Source organism: Tribolium madens, unplaced genomic scaffold (assembly GCF_015345945.1).
Source record: "Tribolium madens isolate multiple individuals breed KSU strain unplaced genomic scaffold, Tmad_KSU_1.1 Scaffold_97;HRSCAF=244;Tcas5.2_LG3a, whole genome shotgun sequence".
Lineage (NCBI taxonomy): Eukaryota > Metazoa > Arthropoda > Insecta > Coleoptera > Tenebrionidae > Tribolium > Tribolium madens.
The window spans coordinates 11608231-11632226 of NW_025401069.1; the positions used below are offsets into that span (position 1 = coordinate 11608231).

Genomic DNA, 23996 nt, shown 5'->3' on the forward strand with positions numbered 1-23996 from the left:
TAGAAAGTGGGCACCATTGTGGTCAAAAAAAGGGACAGCAAAAATTTTCAAAAATCAAAAAGTATTTAAAATTTGATGTTTTATTTTTTTGACCGTAATAGTACATACAAAAGCTTGGGAAGAAAAATAAAAGTCATTTATCTAAAAACACCCGTTTTCGCAATTTCAACATAAAATTTTAAAAGATCTTTTGGTTTTAAAACAGTAAATTTAAATTAGAAGTAGGTATTCATTCACAATTCAGTAATTACACTAGTTTATACGATTTCCTTACATTAGCTGAAAGCTATAATTTCTTATAGATTTTGAGATAAAAAAAACTTTAAAAAGAAGCCCACCTCGTCACGTTTAAGAAATATGTGATTAACAAAAATACAAAAACCGCCAAAGAAGTGAGTTGTTTTACTTTGTTTTTTATACTTTTTTGGATCAATTTTCTTTATAACAGTCCAACGGTAATCTAACATATTTTCATCTCAAAAACCTTTTTGCCGATCTTTGAAAATCTTTGAGTTCTTGATCAAAACGCTCGCCCTGTTCGTCACTCATGCTGCCTAAGTTTTTAGAAAAGTCTAAATGTAAGTCAATGAAATGTATTTTACGCCCTATATGTATAGACTCATCTGGTGATAATTTTGCAATAATTGAGCAAGAATTTTAAATAAATTTTAAATCGGAGGCATTTGTGCAGAAAGCAGGAAAATTATCGTTCCTAACAAAAAACTGTGACGTGATGAAAAATAATGAACTAATTATTTTTGTTTAATTGAAGGTAAATAAACATAAAAATAATAATTTGATGAAAGGTAGGTATATTAAACAAGTTGTTATTTCGACTTTCCTATTGAAAACTATAGTAACTCAAAAATTACAGTCTTGAATCTTTAATTGTTAATAATAAAAATCAATGAACTGTTTAATATTATTGAAAATTGATAAGGGTCCAAATTTTGGTAAATAATGGTTTATTCAAAGAAAATTTTTCTCATTGTTTTTGTATTTTGTGCCCTACATAAGCCATCCTAACTCAAAAACCTATTTTTATGAGTTACTATAGTTTTCGTTGGGAGAGTCGATTTGTAAACTAGTGTTATTATTGAAAATATTTTTGATCTAACTGGATATTTTTTTTCCAAAAATTTTATTTCTGCAAAAGTCTGCGGCACTCTTTCTCTTGATTAAATTGCATCCTTCAGTCCTCCACGTCGTTGTTGAAAATCCGCGTCTCGTCCAGCAGATTAATTGAGTTACGTGTTGCGATTAAGTTTGCATTTTATTATTATAATTCGCGCTCGAATCGAAGATACGAGGATGGAAAACCATAGGGTGCTCGCGTTGCCGCCTAGGCAATTTCTCTCTGTACTTGTATGAAGATGTGTTCACGACCGGACTGAACCAATGCGATTTTTTTCCTTTGAGAGTATCTGCACCGGCCGCCTCGAAGTGCATTATCCTTGAGACCTTCGTTCCCACACCTTATTCCACTAAACTCGAAACATCTCTATCTTTGGAGATATTTGGAGGTTTAATTCGTAACATGATCCTAGGGTTTAATTATCTTCTGTATCAATTTCTGCACTCGGAGGGAGTAGTTTACCTTTAGGAACTTCCTTGCTATAAATTTCCTCAACGGTATACTTAGTATATGCTAATTTCAGGTAAAGAACGTTTATTGCACGGCTTGTATCGGTTACCATCATTAAGTTAATTGTTATGGCGGACTTCCATCGATGGCGATTAACTGATAATGAAAGCCGGTATTAGGGGCCTGTCCATGTGATCGGCTGTTATATTCCCAGGTATTTACACTGGGTTCAATCTGAATTATTAACGTCAATAAAAATCGCAACTGGATGCTTATTGCTCGCCCATAAAAGGATTTACGCAGAGATAATGAGCCGATTCTGGAACATTAACACAGGCAGAAGCAGGAGATTGCACCGCAATGCCGTTATAAATTTCGCATAACGATACAAGCAGAATTAAGAAACTTTTTGATTATGGCCATGTTCGACTGTATTAATTGCCACATTGAGATAAGCAAACAAGTAACAATTTTATTCGCTCTTCGACCTTCCCCACGCGGGGTGCGTGCCGGTAGCGCGTGCCCTCGCGGGGTCAGAGGTCGAGCGTGTCGAGTGCAGTCGAATTCACCAGGTACCGGACCTTTCTTCCCCTCATCCATCTCAATTACGATGGAAAAAACGCAGGGTGGGATCAAGCGGTTAATTAAGTCTGTCAGATATCGCGTTTTATTGGCAAATACCGCACTTAACGCGTTTAACGAGCGGATTTTATTCGATCAAGAGACACGCATGGATTATCCGCTTATTTACGAGCGATGAAAAAAGCGCCAAATGGATTTAAACGAGGCGACGCTACCGTCGACATGGTATAACTGTAGACGGCCGTATTGTGCCAAATGAATAAATCTTCATTTACTTTGTTGCTGGTTTTGGTTTTCTGGTCGTTACGCAGCAGGTGGATGTGGCAACGGTACAGGACGAGAAGAGGCATAATTTTGGACGGTGATGGGTCATCGATTCGCGGATTTTTTCTCAAACACATGTTGCTGGGATTGTTTGATGGGAGAACAAGAGGAAATTGACGCTAAGTGACTAGAGGAGTGTGTGGTTCAAATGCGGATTTATGAACGTCGTTTCTATATTCAAATTAACTTGATTGGGAAGAATGTTCTTCAATGCTAATTTTGCCAAGAATCGGGACGGAAGACCGGAGCGAAACGACGGTTTTATCATGAAGAAGACTTTTTTGGAAAGGATGTCTTGTAACAGTAATTAATGACTTTCTAATCAACATAGCAAATTACCGACTTGGGACCAATACAACTTCGGAAAATTTTGGGAACAGATTTAACAAAACTAGACCGAAAATGTCATTTTTTTCCTATACATGTTTTTTATCATTTTAATATCGCCAGTTTTGATATTTTGATGTTTAAATTTTTGTAAATATTTTTTTGATTGGTTAATACTTGTTTTTACTGGTAATAGTCCTACTCTTTTTTGATAAAAATTTTTGTTTTACTTTACCCGGTATTCTACAAGGTTTTTTACTTTTGACTAACATAAGATCACTAATAAGGAAAACAGCAAGAAATTGTGTTTTTCTGTTTATAACGAGATAAGAGGCGACTAATTGCCTAGTACATAGTATGAAATTAAATTAATTGAACTATGATAAAAATGAGGTAAACTTGCTAAAATCTTTGTTGGAAATAAATGATTTTAGGGTGGCTCACCTGATGAATTATTGTACATTTAATGTATGATTTCTTTTTTTTTTATTTTGTAATAAATTTAAAATAATAGGTATGTATATTATATAATTATTAAGGACATAATCAACAGATTATGATCGGGGGAAATGTTTAAAGCCTGGCCGAAGGCAGAGCTTATATTTTTCAATGGGCCATTATCGATAATTATGTTTTTAGTACAAACAACATTTCATTTTATTTTGCTTTCTATAATATAAAAAAATGTTCTTGAATGCTAATTTTGCCAAGAATCGGGACGGAACACCGGAGCGAAACGACGGTTTTATCATAAAGAAGACTTTTTTTTGGAAATTTTGTAACAGTAACTAATGACTTTCTAATCAACACACCAAAATATCGACTTTGGACCAATACAACTTGGGAAAATTTTGGGAACGGATATACGACTTTTAACTTTTAACAAAACTAGACCGAAAATGTCATAAGTCTATGGTTCGTTTTCCTATACATGTTTTTTAACATTCTAATATCGTTAGTTTTGATATTTTGATCTCAAAATTTTTGTAAATATTTTTTTGATAGGGTAATGCTCGTTTTTACTGGTAATACTACTCTTTTTTCATAAAAAATTTTCATTTTTGTTTTATTTTACCCGGTATTCTACAAGGTTTTTATTGTTTTTCTGTTGCTTGTTTAATTGTTTTATTTTTATTTTACTTTTGACTGACATAAGATCACTAATAAGGAAAACAGCAAGAAATTGTGTTTTTCTGTTTGAGATTTATAACAAGATAAGAGGCGACTATTTGCCTAGTACATATTATGAAATAAATTAATTGAACTATGATAAAAATGAGCTAAACTTGCTAAAATCTTTGTTGGAAATAAATATTTTTAGGGTGGCTCACCTGAATAAATTATTATAAATTTAATGTATAATGATTTCTTTTTTTATTTTGTAATAAATTTAAAATAATAGGTATTTATATAATTATTAAGGACATAATCAACAGTTTGATCGGGGAAAATGTTTAAGGCCTGGCCGAAGTGAGGCCCTTTATTTTTCAATGGGCCATTATCGACAATTATGTTTCTAGCACAAACAACGTTTTATTATATTTTGCTTTCTAAATCACTAAACATTTGTGTTAAGTATATGTAACTTATTGGATATTAGCCTGGGCAAAAGGCCATTTTATGCCGCATTTGCATTTGATTAGGCCTGACGTTAGAAGGGCTTTTAATTGCTTTCTGAGGGCCATAATCGATAACTATGCCCGTGATACATACAACGTTTTGTTGTATTTATTTTGGATTACATTTTGCTTCTCTCAAATAAGAATTTCCAGCGAAATGTTGTTATGGATAATATCACCTGATTCCGTAAGTTTTAATGGGTAAAAAAAAAAGTTCAGGGACCTATAAAAATCAAATTATGACCGCTTTTGGGTGCTTTGAAACAAGTTTGTAGTTCCAAAATAGAAATTTGAATAAAGGTTTAATCAAATATGTACACCTTTTCAATTTTATAATTTCTGATTAAATTTTTTTTTTCATTTTCAATTTTCAGTAAATTTTTTTAAAGAACTCATCATTTATTTTTGGTGTGATGAGTTTAGAAACGTCAAAATTCAGAATATTCTCTGAAACTGTTTCAGTTTTCCAAAAAGTTACCACAATTTTGTGTTTTTAAAATTTATGACCGAATTTCAGAGGAATCAACGCTAGAGACTTGACGTCTTCAATTTTTTTACACAAGGTGTCTAAAATTATTTAATTGCTTGAAGAAAAAATTAAGAATGCTTTATTTTAGTGGGAATTTGATGGCCCCAGAAACAATATTTTTCTTTGTATTATCGCGGAAAACCCCCTGTCAGATCGAATCGGAGCAAGTGACGTCCAACATTCAAACGCTTATTTGCAAACAATACCTCGATATCTTTAGAACGGCGCTATGCATTTAATTATTCGTGAATTGTGTTCGCGTGTGATTTATTATTGATTTCGCGAGGCGCACACACCTGTCATTGATTTAATTTATACACACCGATGTTATCGCACTTTCTTCCATGACAACTCATTTAATAAAAAAAATCGCCTTTTTTTTAATTCGCTGCACGCGAGAGGCACGCCTCAATTAATCGTCGTAATTTTTCGACTTGAACGGAAAAGCTGGTGATTAATGTCGTCGAAGAAACGCCAAATATATAATTATGGATGTGTAAAGTTTTGGCGCCGGTAACATCACGACGTGTAATAAATTAATTTTTTTCTGAATATTGAGTAACACGAACCGACGAAATTTATTGGAGATGGGCAGATTTTAATTAGAAAAGGATTTGCCGGATTTAGTTTCAACGAATCGGGGACTAAATCTTTTCGAGAGATTTGAAACAAATAATACTGCTGAAGGCGCCGCCATTCCAATAAATTCTCATTAGAAAAATATTGAATTAAAATGAAACTGGGCCGAAAACCCGTTTAACATTGTCTCACGACGGTTCCTCCAAAGGAAGACGATCGTGGAATAGCTCTACCGACAAGAACCAGGAAATTCGCGTCGAAGCCGTTGTTTATGGAGTCGCCGTATCAGAATTATAAGCTCTCGTGCATCTCCCGATATCGGTTCTTTAATTGAATCAGCAAACACAACATTAGAAAACATTTAGCTTTGTTCGGACGGCGCTGTTATTATTTTTCATGCTGGCTAATAAGCAGGTAAGCACTCATTTTCCGAACACTAATTATACATGAGGAAATTACTTGTTAGTAACATGGTTGAGGAGGGCAAATAACGATTGAGCTTTTTTACAAATACACGGATGATAGTGTCGTCTGTTGCGACTAATTAAAAGTAATAATGCGATTTAAGACAGCTGCGGAGGAATGAAGCGTGCGAGGTGCTCATTGGGGCAATGAGGGCCCCCAGACATGGGCGTCGACTTTTCATATTTTCAATGGGTGCATAAACGAAAAATTGGTAGGTACGAGTATAACTTGCAGGACTTGAGAATAATTACGCGAAAAAACGATTTCTTCTTCCCTATTTTTACTGAATTTAATGTATTTAATATGTATTTAGAAAATTTAAAAACAATATACTTTTTTGTATAGTACAAAAGAAAAAATCAATAAACATGAGCAATAAAAAGTCTTAAGGAAATAGTACATGTTCAAAGTTGCAAAATGCTTCAAGTTGTTGAATTATTATTACTACCTACTATTAATTTGAACAAAAAAAAATCGGAAGCTATTTAAAAAAATTGACTTTTTCTGAAAATTTGCAGTACTTGGGAGTATCAAGTTTTAATTAATGCAATTAATTTGAGGAGCAAAAGCTAAATAAATGGTCGCAAAAATTAGTTAGTATTATTGGTTCTTGATTTTTTACAAATTTTGAAAAATATAAAACAATTGTTTCAATTGTTTAATTTTTTCGAATATTTTTTTTTAATTTAACATGCAAAATTGTAAAAATAAAATAAAAAAAATGTCTTCCATTTTGATGAAGATTACACAATGTGTAGAAACAATTAATTCTTTTATTTTTTTTTGTAAAATTTTGATTAATTGGTCCGAGAAAAAAAACCTATTAGTCTAGAGAGCCTAGAGAGACATTAGTCTCTCCTTTAATATTTGTGATTACGCGGTAAATTTGCTACAACAACAAAAAATGTTACTTTTTTCTATTCTTTAAATCATTGTTGCAAATTAATTTAAAAAAAAATCACAAAAACATCTTGTAGAATGTTTATTCTAGTTTTTAAAACTATTTTTACATTTTCTGTGCGGTCATTGGTTGCGGAGGTATCGATGATCAAAGACAAAAAGATCTATTTGCTAAGGCAAATTGAAGCTGAATGAACAAGCTATTGGCCTATGCATTGATATACTAACTAATAAAAATTTCTCCAATGTTGTGGACCAAAAAAAAAGAAAAAAAATACAATTTTTCTTAGAATTACGTAATAACTGTAGCTCAGAAATGAATTTTTTTTGCCAAAAGAGACTAGAAACTTGAAGCTTCAAAATCGATTTTTTAAAATCTAAATACGACCATTTTTCATTAAGGTACAATATTTCAAAAATCATCGAAAAATGTAAGATTTTTTTGTATCCAGAAATATGTAGTTGTTTTAGGGACTCATTTGAGTCCCTAAAATGAGTCTTTTTACGGACTCAATAAAACAGTATGTAGGTATATTGGTTATTTTAGGGACTTAGTTCCCAAAAGCAGTTTTTCTGGAAGAAAAAGTCAATTTGTACAAAATACAAAATTTCAATGGGTGCATCCGCCCCGATGCACCCATGTAGTCGACGCTTATGGCACCAAAGATCTTGAAGGAAAATAATCAACAAAAAAGTGTTTTTGTTGTTATTGTATGTTTTTATTAATTTTTTTAGTTGAGGGAAAAATAAAAATGCTTGTGTTCGGATCCACCCTTCTCGCGCTCTCAAGCCCTGTCAAACCCCAACTTTTTGTAAACTTTTCCCCCTCCTCAAGCTCGAGCAAGTGTCCACTCGAGCTTCCTCCTCCTAACACCTAGCGAATACCGAAAGCTCTCCTGCCCACACTCGTTCTGTCAACCGGCTCATTCTCTAGATTCCTCAGTTTCCTTCAGTATTCACGTAGTCACAGTATAGTGCGGCTGTCTCATTCCGACCTCCAACCACGTGAAACTCCTCTTCGAATATCTCGCGATTTGTGTTTGAAACCGTCGTAATTCAACGAGTCTTAGGTGAGTTTTGATATTTTCTCTCACGAGTTAATTAGAATCGGTGTGATGTCTCCGAGTATCGCCGCTTAATGGCCATCCGAGGCCAATAAAATCGCTGATTAACGAGACGTTAACGTTGTGATTCGTTATCACTTCATCGGTTTTGGGGCTACCGTGTTACTTATCAGATCGTTGCTTGGTTGGTTCCTCCAGGTGAAATATCGCGTCTAGACTAATTCGACGATGGCACTGACAGAAGTGGCAATTGGCAAATTTGAATAGTCAATCCGGGTTTTGGCGAGACTATTATGTCACCGGAATTTTTTATTGACATCCTTTTGACACCCACTCGAGGCTGAGAGAAATTGAAGGATTTTTGGGGGCAATGAACAGGTGTGCAATGAAAGAATTCAAATTAAACAATTTAAGGGTTAGTGTAATAGAAGATTTGTTTACGTACTGAAACTCCCGAAACTTAATTTCAGCAGTTGGAAAGTGCACTTTTTCTTCTCATTTTAGTGCTGAAAGTAACTGGGAGTATTTTTGTCTATGACTGATTGAGAAAGTTGATAATAATTTTAAAAGTGACAAGATTGAATCAAAGCAGAGTAAAAGTGAATTCTTTTATAATGAATTGTAGAAAATAATTATTCGAAAATGGCAAATATTGTAGCGAAATGGAGAATTTAAATTCTAGAATATTATAATAGACATTCAAAATTCATTTGAGATGAAGAAACCTTTTGCTATAATTATTTTGGATTTTAGAGGTTTTACTGTAGGTACTCCTAATTTAACTTTTACAAGGTATTACGGAAAATTAAATGCTTATTTCATTTAATTTTAAGGTAATTTATTTCGTGCTAGAGACTTTCTTTACAAGGTTGGTAGCGATGTCATTGGCCTTAAATTAAGTGATCAAATGGATGTTTTAAGGAGCATTTAATCATTGTTAAGAATTTTTTTATCAATTAATTTTATTATTGTATGTAAGTATAATTAGAAAAGTTTTTTTCTCTTACTTCTTTTTTATTGTTTTTTTAATAATCAATTAAGTCTAATTGTTTAAAAATTGGAAAATTGGAAAATATCTACACTTGATTGTTATACATTTAATCTTCATTACATGGTTTTATGGCCTACTTTGTTAGTTTTAGAAAACAGCATATTTTATCAAAATTTTGCAATAAACAAAGAATATTCTTTGTTTCTGTAGAATTTCAAATAAATATCCTTTTCCACTAGTAACTGTAAAACATACCATTATTTAGTTTGCCAAGAGGTTGTGAAGTTATTTTTCTCTCCCAGTAGTCAATAATCATTTTCATTATGAACCAAGGGTTTTAATGTATTAGAGGTGGATAAATGCCGATGTTGGATACAAATATTTCTGAAATATTATTATTGAAAACTATCACTATCACAAGTACTAACGGAAGTATTCCGAGATGAAATTCCTGCGAAATCGAATAAAAACGACTTAAATTTTCTCATTAAAAACATCAGAATAACCACAACTCTAATAATGCTTCTGTCTATGTCAAAACTGTCAAAACTACAAATGGGTTTACTTTTTGTTAAAATACTGTCGGTAGTGAGGCAAATTTTAACACTTTTTTCTTTTTTTGCAGTTTCCTTGTTATTTTAACAAATAAAAAAAATCTTTTAATAAGTACAAAAATGGCATAGCCTTATTTATGATACAAAATTAAGTTAATAACTCAGGCAAGTAATTAATTACTTTAGGTACAATAGTGAATTAACAAAAATAATGGTTGTGAATTACAACATGTTACGTCTGAGGCAACAAGTCCACTAAGTAAGGTTATATTTTTCACCGTTGTATTTCTGGGTAATAAAAGTGCTAGTAGTGAAAAAAATATTATATAAAACACAGTAGAGAAGATTTTTATTTTATTATATAATCTTTTCCCTACCTTGTGATATAATATACTATTATTGAGATAGACAGTTCACAGAAATGACTTTTGGACTGTTAGTTTTGATCATCGAAAATTTTAGTAAAATAATCATAATTTTGATTTTTGTGTTTGGAGTATTTTTCTGGGTCATGTAACATTTTCCGAATTTTTGTGTTTTTTTACTTGTCTTCCGACTCTTCTTGGACAATATCCATAATAAAGCGTTTCTTTAATAGCGGTTTTCGGCTCGGTATCTCAAATTACTGTAATAAAAAGCATCTCTTTGTCTCAGCGCAACCCCGCAGTGCTCGACAAAGAGTCTCCCATCCGCCTCTCGCAAAATTCACAGTTAGTGCACATACCTCGATGCTTCTCAATAAGCGTAGATCATAGCCAATAATTTGTATTTAAATCACAAGTTTCACGTTTCCTTGTATATTTGCCTTAACACGGCACATTGAGCCGCCAATACCATAAAAGACTCGAATCTCAATTTAATTACAGCTTAGAAACGCTTCGATGATTTTCGTAAATACTATCGGCATTATTTATTACAAGAGAAGAATCTCCCAATGACAAGCGCATAAACAAATCAATGAACTCGCTCTTTGTCAACACGATTTTCCAATTACGAATTTTTAGATAGGTGCGGTTTTTGTATGTAAATTTTTTCCAATTTCTTCTTCTTCTGTGAAGAACAATGTCACGCTCCGGAAGGATCGCGTGCGATCCGCACCTGGAAATAGAACGGTTACTTTCTTCAATTAGCGACACGAAGATTCACTAATGTGTGAAGATTGTTAAAAATAAAATGTTTCGTAAGAAGAATTATGATAAACCAACACACCGCTCGATAAAATGATTATCTATCTACATTTAAAAAAGTTATAATGCAATAAAAAACTGATAAAACTGATTTATTGCCGAGTATACTGTGAAATTTCAAAACTCGAAAAATTGGTTTTATTTTTCTAATAAATTTAATTTCGTGTTTTATTAGTGTGATCGCCGCCGAGCCCAAATAAAATCAGAAAATTATTCGAGACATAAATTCTAGATGGGACTTTCATGTGCGAGTAATAACTTTTATGAAAAATCCTCATCATTTCTCGATCGGTATTTCGAAATCCGACAATTGGCTGCCAATAAAAAACCGAAATTTACGTCTGGCACAATAGAAACCCAAACCTCCATGCCCGAATCTGAATTTACGGCCGGAGTTTTTCGCGATTGAATCTTGTATTAATATTCATCGTGACCAGTTATTAAAATGTCCAGGATTTGAAATAACGCGTAAAATAATTTACTACTTGTTGCGTAACGGTCGAACCTGAGCCAGATATCGGATATTCTTGGACCACACACGATCCGGAATTAAATCTTGTATTAATCAAGAGTTGAATCTTCTTTGGGACTGATCGATGGACGACGTGTTGTCATTCTACCGCTTCGTGCTAGACCGACGATGGACGACCCATTTGTGAGAGAACGGTGCACTCTCACGGACGTGTTTATGGTATTATGGAGATTAGGCCCCCATCTGGCTTTGTGGGTTGGCGATCTGAATCTTAGGGTTTTTTGCGCGCAAAGTTCAACTGAACGTAACGGAAGATCGTGTAGGCGCCAATAGAAGACGGTTAATGAGACAGTTTTTGTTGCAATTGGTACATCGCGAACGGTTAGATACCGGAAAATTGGTACATAAAAGCAGGAAAAACACATTCGAGAAACCATACAAATTTTAATAAAAAACTGCACATTAATTCATTGTTAATGCCACGATTTTACCAAATTACTGTCAAGTAAACGACCAAATTTTTGGTAATATAGAACTTTGAAATAAGTATTATAGGAAAAAATAACAATTTTGGTTTCTGAACGAAAAAAATCTATAGACATCACCTATTTTTGACCTTTTTTCTGAATAGGAAAGGAGCCAAAAAAGACAATTTTCAAAACTTCATATGTGCGATTTTATAAAATTTCTAAAAAACATTAAAACGAATTTTAAATTCACATTCAGCACCTTAAAAACATGAAGAACATCCCTTTTGGTCTAAAACTGGGGAAAAAACTGAACATTTTTGGATTGTGAACAATAAATTGCCACAGACGCAATAACAAATGGGCTAAAAGTATCCGATTTTTTATAGCGTTACAGAAAAATATAATACTGTTTTTATATTTGTTACCTACAATATTTATAAAGATCAAAAAATTGACAGCGGTGTTTTTATTCTTATTCAGAGAGCAATTTTTTTTAGATGTAGCTTTTTAGTTGTAATTATAAAGTTTATTTAAATTTGGCGTCATAGTTGGCGATATGTTGTGAACGGACCACAATTTTCAATACGCTCAGCGAGCTGTTAAATGTCAGATTAATAACTTTCAATAGGATGGTTCGTTCACAATCGATTTTTCATGGATAGCTTTGACGCCAAATTAAAAAAAAAACACCAGTTACAACAATGTTACCAAAATTACCAAAGTTGAAATCAAATTGTTTGCCAGGTCGAATCGTTTTTTAAATTCCAACAACTTCCAAGTATTTCTTCTATTTGCATATTTTAAAATGTTTGACTTTTGAACAATCTTATGGTAAACTATTTTTGCCAATTTCCTTTTGGACACTCTTATCTTCTTCCATGTTTTTTGCAGTTTTTCAGGTGTAGCATTTTTAGTTAAAATGTTGTAAAAAATATTTGTGTAAAAAATAACTTCAGTGCTGAGAAGTGTATTTTTCTCTTCTGAAATCTGCATTTTTTAAATTATGTAAAAATTTGAAAAACGATACAACTATTCCTGCACAACATGCACACTTTATGCACAATTTTGGCAACATTACGAACTATTTTGTTTATTTTACGCTCGATTATAACGTATCTTAGGGTTAAGTCGGTTGAAAAACCGACTGTAAAATTACGATTTTTATTTCAATTCAAACCACGAATGTTTTTTCTTATAGCCTGAACTTTAAGACAATTAAAAAAAAAATTGTGTAATAAATGTGGTAGTAGCTTCGTTTCTCTTTATTTATTAACATTGCATTTGCTGTCTTTTGTAATTTTTCCACAGTTCGTTTCTCGGTATTTGGCGCACTTTTTTTGCTTAAGTAAATTGTAAGCTTCTACTAAAAATACACAAAAAACTATCTTCAATAGAGTGTTCTATCTTTCCCCGATGCGGGAAGAGAGATAAATTACTAAATTACGTCTGATCAAGTTTGAATAGAAGACCGTTTTTAGCTTATAATTAGTGTTGTACCTACAGTTTTTTTTTGAATTGCTGGTGGGGGTAGTGCGAATTAAGAACACGACATGACCTCCGTCTGTTTTTGACATTTGACAGTTTTTGACATTTTGGTACTAAAGTCAAAAATTAAAGTTTCTCTCTGGCATTAGGATTTTTATGTGGCTTTTATTGCTCTGCATTACTTTAATCGCATTTGTTAAAGTGAGATTAATAGCGTGACCGACCTTACGCAAATACGTAGCGAGAGAGCAACAAGGCTGCTTACAAATGTTGAAAAAAAGATTTGGTACGTTTTTCGAATTATTATTCCACATGCATAAAGTAAAAAAACGAACTTTACATGATATTAGTACGTTTTTCTATAAATAATAAGCTTAAACCTGTCACTGTTGAACTAAGACATTTGTATATGGTAGATACTAAATTTGTTTAATTAAATTTTTGTGAAAAATACTCGTAATTTTGTATTGAGCTACGCGTTTTTCAAACGGCCTCTTACAATAACTTAAAACATTAAGATTAACATTTTGCTATGAGAGATGGAGCCCTAGAAGGGCTCTAAGTTCAAAAGTCTATCTATCCTGCTGGTCCATCTATCCCGGATAAATAAATTTTCAAGTTGGATATTGTTCCTGAAAACTTCTTTTAATTTTTTTCCGGCTCTTTTAGCTCACCCGTTAGAAAGAAATATTGAAACAGGACCCGTTGTCTTTTTTTGCTTTGGTATCTACTTAGCTGCTATTTATCCCTCCCCTTTCCCACTCCAGCTCTCCCGTGCAATTTCCCGTTTAATTACCACCTCAATAGCGCCGTAATGAAGTCTTTAAGCAAACGTGTTGATGTTAAAAAGTCCGGAACAAGTCGACGCTCGCTCGCCGACATTGTTATATTTCTCTTCGACCGATTGAACTGTGCAATTTCATGCTGTTTGCACCTCGTGTGAACTCCCCGCGTCCTAGACCGACCAATTCCGTTAACAAAACTCTATCATCTATCCAAAAAGTGCGCCTCGAGGCACCCCCGCATATTTCGAATGTTCTCACGGCGCCTCCTGGAGGTGTTGTTCGTTCGTTATTACGGACGCGTATATCGAGTTCAGCACGGCCATTATCTACCCAAGTACATAAAATGCATTCCTGGTTTAATGCCGACTCGTAACACTTGTTCTCGATGTTGCCACGCCGTTTAAAAACCGATTGACAGCCGCACTCAATCATAGAGAGACGATTGAGACGTAAGGACAATTTTTGGGAAGTAAAGACAACGCGGAATTTGCGAATCTCAAGAGAGGTACCTCCTGCGGCGCGATTACGATCGAATTTTCGCTTGGTGTGACAGCTGCAATTCGAAATCTCCTCGATTCATCATCACACGTCAGAGTTACACAATATTCGCGTATCTCTCAAAGTGTGAACAATATCCATTAGGTCCGAAGAGGTAACGTCATGTAAATCCAAAGTCTCTCACCTTTATCGATATAATTAATGATGGATCGAAATAGACGCTTCCTCGTCGTGTTCCTGTCAAAACAAGCATTGTAGAATCGAACGCGAACATTAAACGCCGACAGATTTAAATGAAACGTCTGCATAACTCGTGCCGGAAACACTACCACGAAAAATCGATAGGATTCAGATCGGGCGATAGCGAACACATGTGTCACCGAACAGGTGGCTTGTCGTCAACTTGTGGCAATTTGCCAACCGAGTCTTTCGAAAAGCAGACATAAATCCGTAATTAGAGGTGAAGAGTCGTTAAAACGATAAGATCTAATGTAAATATTAAGTGAGTTTCGACTTCCATTAATAATTTAGAAATAAATTTTCGATGTTTTATGGGTTTCATTAAGAATTTTTTATGCGAAGCGACGAAATTTACAATCATTACGACGAAAAGTCGACGGGGTTCAGATCTGGTGACCTGGAGGTCGTTACTACCTAGGATCATTTTTTAGCCAGCGTGATGGCACTTTTTATTCAAATCGTCGGGAAAACGAGATTTTTTTTCGGTCTGAAATAATTTTAAAGTTTTGTAGAATATCAGATTTATGGCCTCGAGACGTTAATAGGCCTATCTGATTAATTCTAAGAGCAATAAAATATGGAAAACGTTGTTACTGAAACTAACTTAAATTAAGTAAGGTCTTATGGGGAAATTTACAGTTGGTTTATTGCCTACATCGGTAGCACAAGTTTGATATATGAGGTGGCCGCTGAAATAACGGAGTACCAGGAATGGGTTTTTGGGTGCTTCCAATCGCTGGCGACAGTAATGGTACTTATTTTTGACCACGAGAGTCCTACTAAAAAGTATCATTACCTAGGCCACGATCTGTATCAACTGTGCATTGTTATGGTATAATAGAAGAATAATAGTGCTCTGGGACAGTACAATTTATTATTTCCATAACATAACGGAGGTAAAATGGGTAGACACGAAACTACCATCAGTGTCAGTCTCCGGACAATAGAGCTCAATAAAACCAGTGTGCGGTGTTGAATCGTCTTGTTATCCTTTCGCTACCGATTTTTGCAAAATTTTTCTCTAACCTTGTAGTGGGTTTTTGACCGTCGATTACCCATCGATGATAAATCAGTTACGACGTATCGTCGTAGATCATAGTTGCACATTAAGTGGATGCTATTTCAAAAATTAGCAAAAAACGGTGGCGGGTAATTGGACAAGACTGAGTTATTAGTTTTAGTCACTCGTGGCATGTTTTACAAATTACATGGTAAACATTTACGGAATTTTGATTTAAAATGCAAAACATTTCGGAGATTTTTCAACACACGGAACTAGATGTTTGATAAATTGGGCAAGAATTTTGCTCTCGCTCGATACAGTACTGCCAACTGTGCAAGCAACTCTCGTTCATGTTCTAGTCATAATTACTGTCTCCTCTACAAATCGTTGATAAATTATCGAGTGTTCTCGTGGGCGACCTGAATTTTTCACCCCATGGCTCGCCCATAACCATAATATTGTGATCGTATTGGACCACTAAATTAAAACAAACTTTCCAACGGCACGAAACAATCAAAATTAGATTTATCGGTCGTGTTTATCGCGATTCAGATAGACAACATCACGAACTCTTATCCGCAATCTTTTCCAGCAATAAAAACACTTTTTGCCTGTTGTGTAATGATTTTTATTGTTGCAGGATCCATGGTTAGCTATTCGGCCGAACGTTGAAGGTGAGTGGAAAATAGTTGCATATTTAGTAGTTGCGGCGCCACTGATTCACCAACACAATAGGAAAAATCAATTGGATGCAATTGAAACGGCCCGAGCTGAATCCTATTGAACCAATTTGGACTTTCTCTTTTTTCCTTCTCGACGATGTGATTCATTGCGCAAAATTTAGTTTATCAGAGTAATGACTAAGTTATTTCGAATTGAGTCATTAATAAAAGAAACCGATCATTAGAGTGAAACTTGAAGCAATTTCGATTTTCCTCCTCTGTCAATCAAAACAAGCCGAAGAATGTCTTTATTCAAATCAACATTGAATAGAACGATTGTTTCTCGTTTAACATAATTAAAAATACTCCACTATCATTCGAAAACATATTTATGGATTGATAAGAGTATCGTCTTGACGATTTTTATTGGTCAATCTGTCTTTGCTCATAATTATCACAGTTCAGTGTTGCAAGTGGCAAGTGAGCGTCCTTCTTTTTCCCCGATTTTGTCCAAGGTAAGATTAGGACATCAATCATCTTCCATACGCAGAATTTTTCCACCATTTTTTGATGGATTACTTGTGTCAAATAACGTCGTCGTTCCGAAATCCAACACTAAATCATCGGTACGCCCAAGTCCGGTGTGCCGAGAGGTTGAGGTTAATATTCACTCCGACCACATCAATTTGACGGAATTAAAATATAACCGTCATTTGTAAAGCGCTAGAAATTTGATAGCCTCGTTTTAAATGGACATGTGAGAAATTAGTATTCTTGGACGGACGATGATGAGCCGTCCTGGGATCCAGCCTTCTCTCATTGTTTTACAGTTAGAGGTAATTAATTTTTTTCGAAAGGGGCGGCTCCGGGCGGTCACGGAAATCGCCCTATTCCACTTTCGGAATGATTGGAAACATTAGGCTTATCAGTGACGTTGATTGCGTTTGGTTATAGATTTCGGTAAATAACCCAAATTTGTTATAGGAAACGAGATTCTTGGTTCCAAAATAGTACCACATCCAATTCTGGTTTTCTGGGTCTAGCACCATGTAGTAAAAATTATCTTACAACGCTGATTTTCGTACGAAAACGTTTATTCATGAGTTTATAAAATTTTTGGTGTACTTATATGTTTTCGATGACAATGAAATCGGGAGACCACAAAAGCTCTTTATTTTTTTTCAACAATTGTGCAGTCTCTACAAATGTGTTTTATTTAAAAATTATGTTTTTTATAGTTAGTTGTTTTTTATGGAAGTTGAAGAAAAATGTTTGCAATAAATTTTGAAATCGATAAGCTTTATCAACCTTTACAGGTGATTAGAAGTATTGGGAGTTCTAACAGTGATATTTATCTAAAATATAGACTATATCCACAATTGTTCAGATCCTGCTCAATAAAAATATTGTCAAGCACTTCCGGTTACAACGAAAATGGGTATCAACTTTGTTATTTTCAATAGAAAGTTATGTTTATGTTTGCGTTTTTGGATTACTCAAGTGATTTTGAGAGAGTTTTTATCAGACTTTCCTATACCTAAATTTAACCGTTTTTGAAATATTTAAACTTTTTTGAATTATTTTTAATTTGCATCTTCCTCCTCGATAAGTCTACCATTTTTAATTTTAATTTTGAAATCGTATTTGGCCATATGAAACAAGAGGTTAGATTTTTTCTTTGGTGTAGGTATTTATAATTGGAAAAGTAATTAACAAACTTACAAAATTTAAGGTTACGTTTGGGAAACTTCAAATATCCGTAACTGAATTTTTTCAAATGGAAATCTCTTATTTTTTCTTCACTAAATGAAAGAGAATTTAATTCTGCTTCGATCTGAACTAACATTCTCTATACCTAAATTTAATGATTTCTAAGTTACTTTGACTTTTTTTTTTGCAATGGAAGAAATTTCTTACTATCCATGGTAGTTTTCGCATAGTTTGCCATGGAAATATTTCTCACTGAAATATCGCCATTTTTTTACAATTCTGTTATTCTTTTCCTAAATAAAAATTAAATTTATTTAATCTAAATTTGAATAACTTTGATATTTTTTGCTTATTTCTATGATAGCCTATACTAAACTAGCTATGGCTAATGAATTTCTAACGATATCAAAAGAAGTTACTATAAATTGAAAACTATCAAATATAGGTACCTATAGGGAATGTTAATACAGATTAAAGCAGTACTAAATTCTCCTCCATTTAGTGAAGAAAAAATTGGGGTGTTTCATTTAGAAAAATTTGAAAATTTGGGTATTTGAAATTTCCTAAACGTAACCTTACATTTCGGCGGTTTGTTAATTATTTTTCAATTATGAATACGCCAAAGGAAAGATCTAACCTTTTTCTCTCGTATACCCAAATACGGTTTCAACACAATAAAAAATGGTAGAGTTATTGATTTTTGAATAGGAAGATTCAAATTCAATTTTTTTTAAAACGGTCTAAATATTTTGAAAACGGTTAAGCTTAAGAATATGGAAGGCCAATGAAAACTCTTTCGAAATGACTTAAGTAATGCAAAAACGCAATAAAAAACATACTTTTCTATTTCAAATAACGAAGTTGATATCCACTTCCGGTGTAACAGGAAGTGCCGCTATCTTGAAAATATTTTCATTGAGCAGAACCTAACCGATTATGGCTATAAACAAAATTTTAGATAAATATCACTCTTAGAACTCCCAATACTTCTAATGTGGGGTTTAGCCGGAACAGCCTGTATAGAAAAAACGTCCTGTACATACAAATTCGTATCTTTTTTCAATTAGAAGAATTTTGAGAACCCGTAACTTTTTTTTTTAGATTTGTTTTAGCAACACTGGATGTTTTTTGATTTTACTTAAAAAGACAAAGTTTATTCTTAGTATTTTTAACATTTTGTATTTGTAACGTGAATTGCATTTTTTTGAATTCCTGACAATCTCTTGTTTTCACTTTTACTTAAGGTTTATTGAAAATTCTGAGATTTCTCTTATTTATTCTAGTAAATAGGAATTGCAGTTTTTGCAAAAAATAATGTATGTTATCGATGTGATGGGAATCCTGTCTTGTTTCTCTTGGGTGGGCAGATTTTTTCCGTCCCATTGCTGGTAAATTAAGAACAGATGGGAAAATGATTGCATCTAGTCCAGCAGCAAGAAGTCTAACTAATGGGCCTTGAAATTGAATCATTACCGTAATGGTAACTAATTGATTAAAATCGTTGCACTCTGTGGAAACGAGAGCAAAAAACGGTCGTGGTTAAAGCAGCATATGCAAAGAATCAGAGTGGAGATATGTCATAAAAACCGCTTATTACAGTTATTATCTCATTATGATCTTGTGGAGCCATTCGGCCCCCGATCCTATTACCCCCGACCGGTTTTTTCTCAATTTGGCCGATCGAATGGGTTGTAGTTCGATTTTACAACGTTCGTAAATCAGTCGTTTCGCTTCTACGTCATTAATAATTGCAGTAACAATGCACGAGGCAACAAGTGTCCCTTTAGAAAAACATTATGGACGTCCATAAATAAATCGCCGCTTATAAAACATACACACACGGTGTGTGCGCCTATGAATTCCTCCCACCCACGTCGTAATAGAACCCATCTACCATAAAACTCCCTTGCCACAATTACCCGCACTTAGTGATAATATATAAGACCGTCCAGGGATAACACCGCGATTTTTTCGCAAACGCTACTCGTAAATTAGCAATGTCGCGATGCGTCGACACGGAATCGTTAACGATTTTACCTGCTCGCATCGTAAATCCCAACTTTACGGCCCAAGGGACGAAAAAAATCGAAATTTCGTCTGGATGCATCTGCCACAAGATGTGTCAATAGACTTCTTGGCTGCGAATGTGTTAATTCGTATAATTTACACACTTGCTTAATTCGCACGCTGATGTAATGCTTTAATCTTAGCGTGTTTCCTGTCGACTACCAATTAATTGTCATAGATGAAAAGAAAAACAAGCTGTGGCGTCACTGGCGTCGGGACGGAAAACTTGATTTAGGATGCCTACTTTAGAAATTGACAAGATCTAATTCAGTAGAATGGTATAACAGGATCAAGAGATTTATGACCGATTATTATCTACTGTTAGCTTTGGTAGATTGCAGGCCAAATAGCTGCAGGTTGTGTGATTTAAGGCTCGTCAGAGGAATACAAAGGTGTTCGAGAATTTGCTTTCATTGGGTTGCTTTCTGCAAGGATCTGATGTGGTCCTTTACTGTTCACTCTTGCATTACATTTTTTTCAAACTTCATTTTTGCTTTTTGAATTTTCTTGTTGGAGTTTCCATTAAAACAAATTCATCTGCTCCTATTTTTGAATTTTTACAAAACCCTTGTGATTTTTTGGGGTTACTCAAGGAACTACTCCAGGTTCTAGGTTGTTTCTTTCTGTCATCTGCAAATTAAAAATACTTGATACATACTGGGTGTCCCAGCGAGTTGAAAAAGTCTAGTGATCTTTAAATGATAAACTTTTAAAAAAATATGTAAGACATTGACATGTCTCAAAAATAAGTTACAATACAAACTTGTGTTTTTTTAAATGAAACATCATATGTTTTTTGGATGTAGATTTTTATGACAGTGTTTTATTATTTTTTTTTGAGGAAAACATGCACTTTTTAAAAATTTATTACACAAAAACTAAGACATCTAGAAATATTTTTTACTACCGCAAAGAAGAAGGTACAAGCTTTAAGGTTGTAACATTTTTTTTAGTGTGTTGCATTTGCAAAGATAAAAAAATGAAGGCGTTTGTTAAAAGTTCAATAACTTAAAAAATTTAAATGGAACACCCTATTTATTGTTTTTGCATTTAAAAGATTATTAAATTGTCTAAAATTATTTACTTTTAGGTGTTTATAATCAATAACTAAAAAGATATTTAACTTTAAACATTAAAAAAAAATAATTACTATTGTTTCGGTAGCCAAAAAGTGCACAAGAGATAGAAGAAATATCACTTAATAATCACACTTGTGTTAAACTGAATCCATTAATCTTACTTTTTACAACAAAATAATTCGAATTTCAGTATTTGTAACGACTTTTACAATCTGTGGATAAATCAACGAATAAGTGATTTGTGGTGGAATTGTTGCTATAATTAATATTGAATGTTAAATATCTTTTCATTTATCAATTCTAGGCATTAAAAGTTTATTTGTTTAGATAGACAATTTATCAATCTATTTGATGCAAAAATAAAAAAATAGGGTGTTCCATTTAAATTTTTTAAGTTATTTAACTTTTAACAAATTTCTTAATTTATTAATCGTTATAAATGCAAAACACTAAAAAATTGCTACAGCTATAAATACTGTACTTTCTTCTTTGCAGAAGTAAGAAAAAATTTATTGTAGCTGTCTTAGTTTTTGTGTAATACATTTCTAAAAAGTGCATGTTTTCGTCAAAAAAAAACGTCTTATTTCCAAAACTAAGCAAAATCGACTAATAAAAGTTTAGCGTAAAAACATTGATTTAAAAGGTTACATCCAAAAATGCAAAGAAACATACGGTGTTTTATTTAAAAAAAAACACAAGTTTGTATCGTAACTTATTGCTGGGACATGCTGTATGGTTAAAAATAATTTTAAGTGATACACTAGCTTAGTATCTATCAATGTCCTATACATTTTTTTTTAATTTCATTGTTTAAAGGTGGATGGACTTTTTCACCCTGTATGTATCAAATTTCAGTTACTGTCTACTATATGTGCTATTTTTTTACGTTCTTTAGTAACAGAAACTAGAAACTTATATCAAATCCTGTCGGATTCGAAAATATTGTGTAGAAATTATCGGAGGATTTGCCCCCTAGTAGAACTTACACTATTAGATTTTGTCAAAATTTATAGGGGGCTCACAGCTTTGCTGCTCGTCTCCTTTTAGACCTCATCACATTATCTGAGTCGCAAATGTTTTGTCTAAATTATCGGAGGCGATGCCCCCGCGTAGATCTTCTATACTCAGGGGCTTGATTCGCAAATGTTTTGTCAAAATTCTAGCCTCACTATCAGATTTTGTCGAAACTTATAGGGGGTTTGCGGCTTTGCCGCTCGCGCTCATCTAGATCCCACACTATCTGATTTTAAAATTTTAAAGTTTCTTCTCTATTTTGAAATATACGAGTTTTAAAAACGTCACTTTTTTAACAGCGTTTTAGAAGTTTATCATTTAAGAAAAATGCGGTTAGTTTTTTTTTTTTTTTAGAAACTTTCATATTAATCAAATGCGAACATCGGTTACCTCCTGCTGGATAAGATAATTTGCTATAAATCGCAAAAATTTTGCACGTAGTGTGAGACCGACTGAAACTCTTTCTTTTCCTTTTTCTAATTAATTATCTAACGCTTCAATTTCAAGCTTCATTATCGTCCATTATTCATTTTTTTCCGTGTCAAAACTGGTTCTCTTCGGTTTTCCTCCTATCCCAAACCAAAAACGGGCCTCGGATCCTCTCCACCTGTTGCTCGCGTCGCCTTTTTCCCATAAATCAGCTCGGAAGTGTCTTTCGCGAGATGCATCGACATGCCGTAAAACGCGGATATTAAATTTTCTCTCCCGGCGCTTGATGATAAATCACATGATGCTCGTTTCGATCCCAAAGACAATGTTAATTTATTCTCCACGCCCGTCGCCGTATTGATAAATGGAGTGTCCGCGAGATGTCCCGAGAGACCTGCATCGTCCTTTTTTCTCCTTACAAAACGGAAATAATCGAGCGTCGTGTGCACCTAGTCGCGATTTATCGTTTACAAAGCAACAAAACGTCTAAGTGGAGGCATTATAAATTCCAGAGACAAATTGTAGTGTGCAAGTGCGCCGTCATCTCACCGACCAACAGAGAAACCTGTACGTTACACCATTTTCTTATTTCCCTATTGGAATTAATCATAAGGAGAGATTTATGGCGAGGCTTTTCTCTCCATTGAACGTGTTATTTGTAAAACGCCCAAGATGAAACCCTCAATCATCCATTCCTATCGTTCAAAAAACATTGATTTGTTCAGGGTGCTGCATTTTGGATGTCCGAATAGGGAATCTCCGAAACTAAGAGGTTTAGCCAAAAACGAGTAATACATTCTGGGGCTCATTTAAAAAAAAATTAATATTGGTTAAAACCGCATCCCGCTATCGTCTTTTGTTTTCGACTTATAGACAAAATTTTGCATCTTCAACTAAAAGGATTTAAACTGAGTTACTATTCAACCAGTGTCACTAATGAAACAGTTTTCTAAGTACTAAGTAATGAAAAAAATGCAAAATAAATTGTAAATCAACTTATTGGCGACTAATAACATTTCTTTGTTTATAAACAAGCTAACATCCATTGCAACTTCTAGTGATACATAGAGTGTTGTAAAAAAGCCGCTTTAATTCTTCAACAAAATATATTTTATCTGCAAACGTCACAAAAGTGACCACTTTTATGACTAAATGACACAGGTAAAAGTTTTACTTTTCAGACATGGAGTAAAAACACTGTTTTTACGCCTAGGCGTTTTTACTTTTTACTTTACTTTACATTTTCTGGAGAGGTACAAGGTAGATTATCAGCATTCGACATATTGCACTATAAACTACACCAGTTATTCACCAGTTAAATCAATCAACACTTTCGAAATCTCAACACAAATTCCGAAACTGACGCGTGACGTTTG

General features: G+C 33.7%; 1 protein-coding gene across 1 annotated transcript in view; it reads left to right on the forward strand.

The window, feature by feature from the left end:
• The first annotated feature begins 7822 nt into the window (after positions 1-7822).
• The window catches only part of LOC123014858 (protein N-terminal asparagine amidohydrolase), a 27656-nt gene continuing 11482 nt past the window's right edge, over positions 7823-23996 (forward strand). The window contains exons 1-2 of the mRNA XM_044414147.1: positions 7823-7980; positions 16300-16333. The gene's annotated coding sequence lies outside the window, so the exon portion shown is untranslated. The remainder of the gene's footprint in view (positions 7981-16299; positions 16334-23996) is intronic.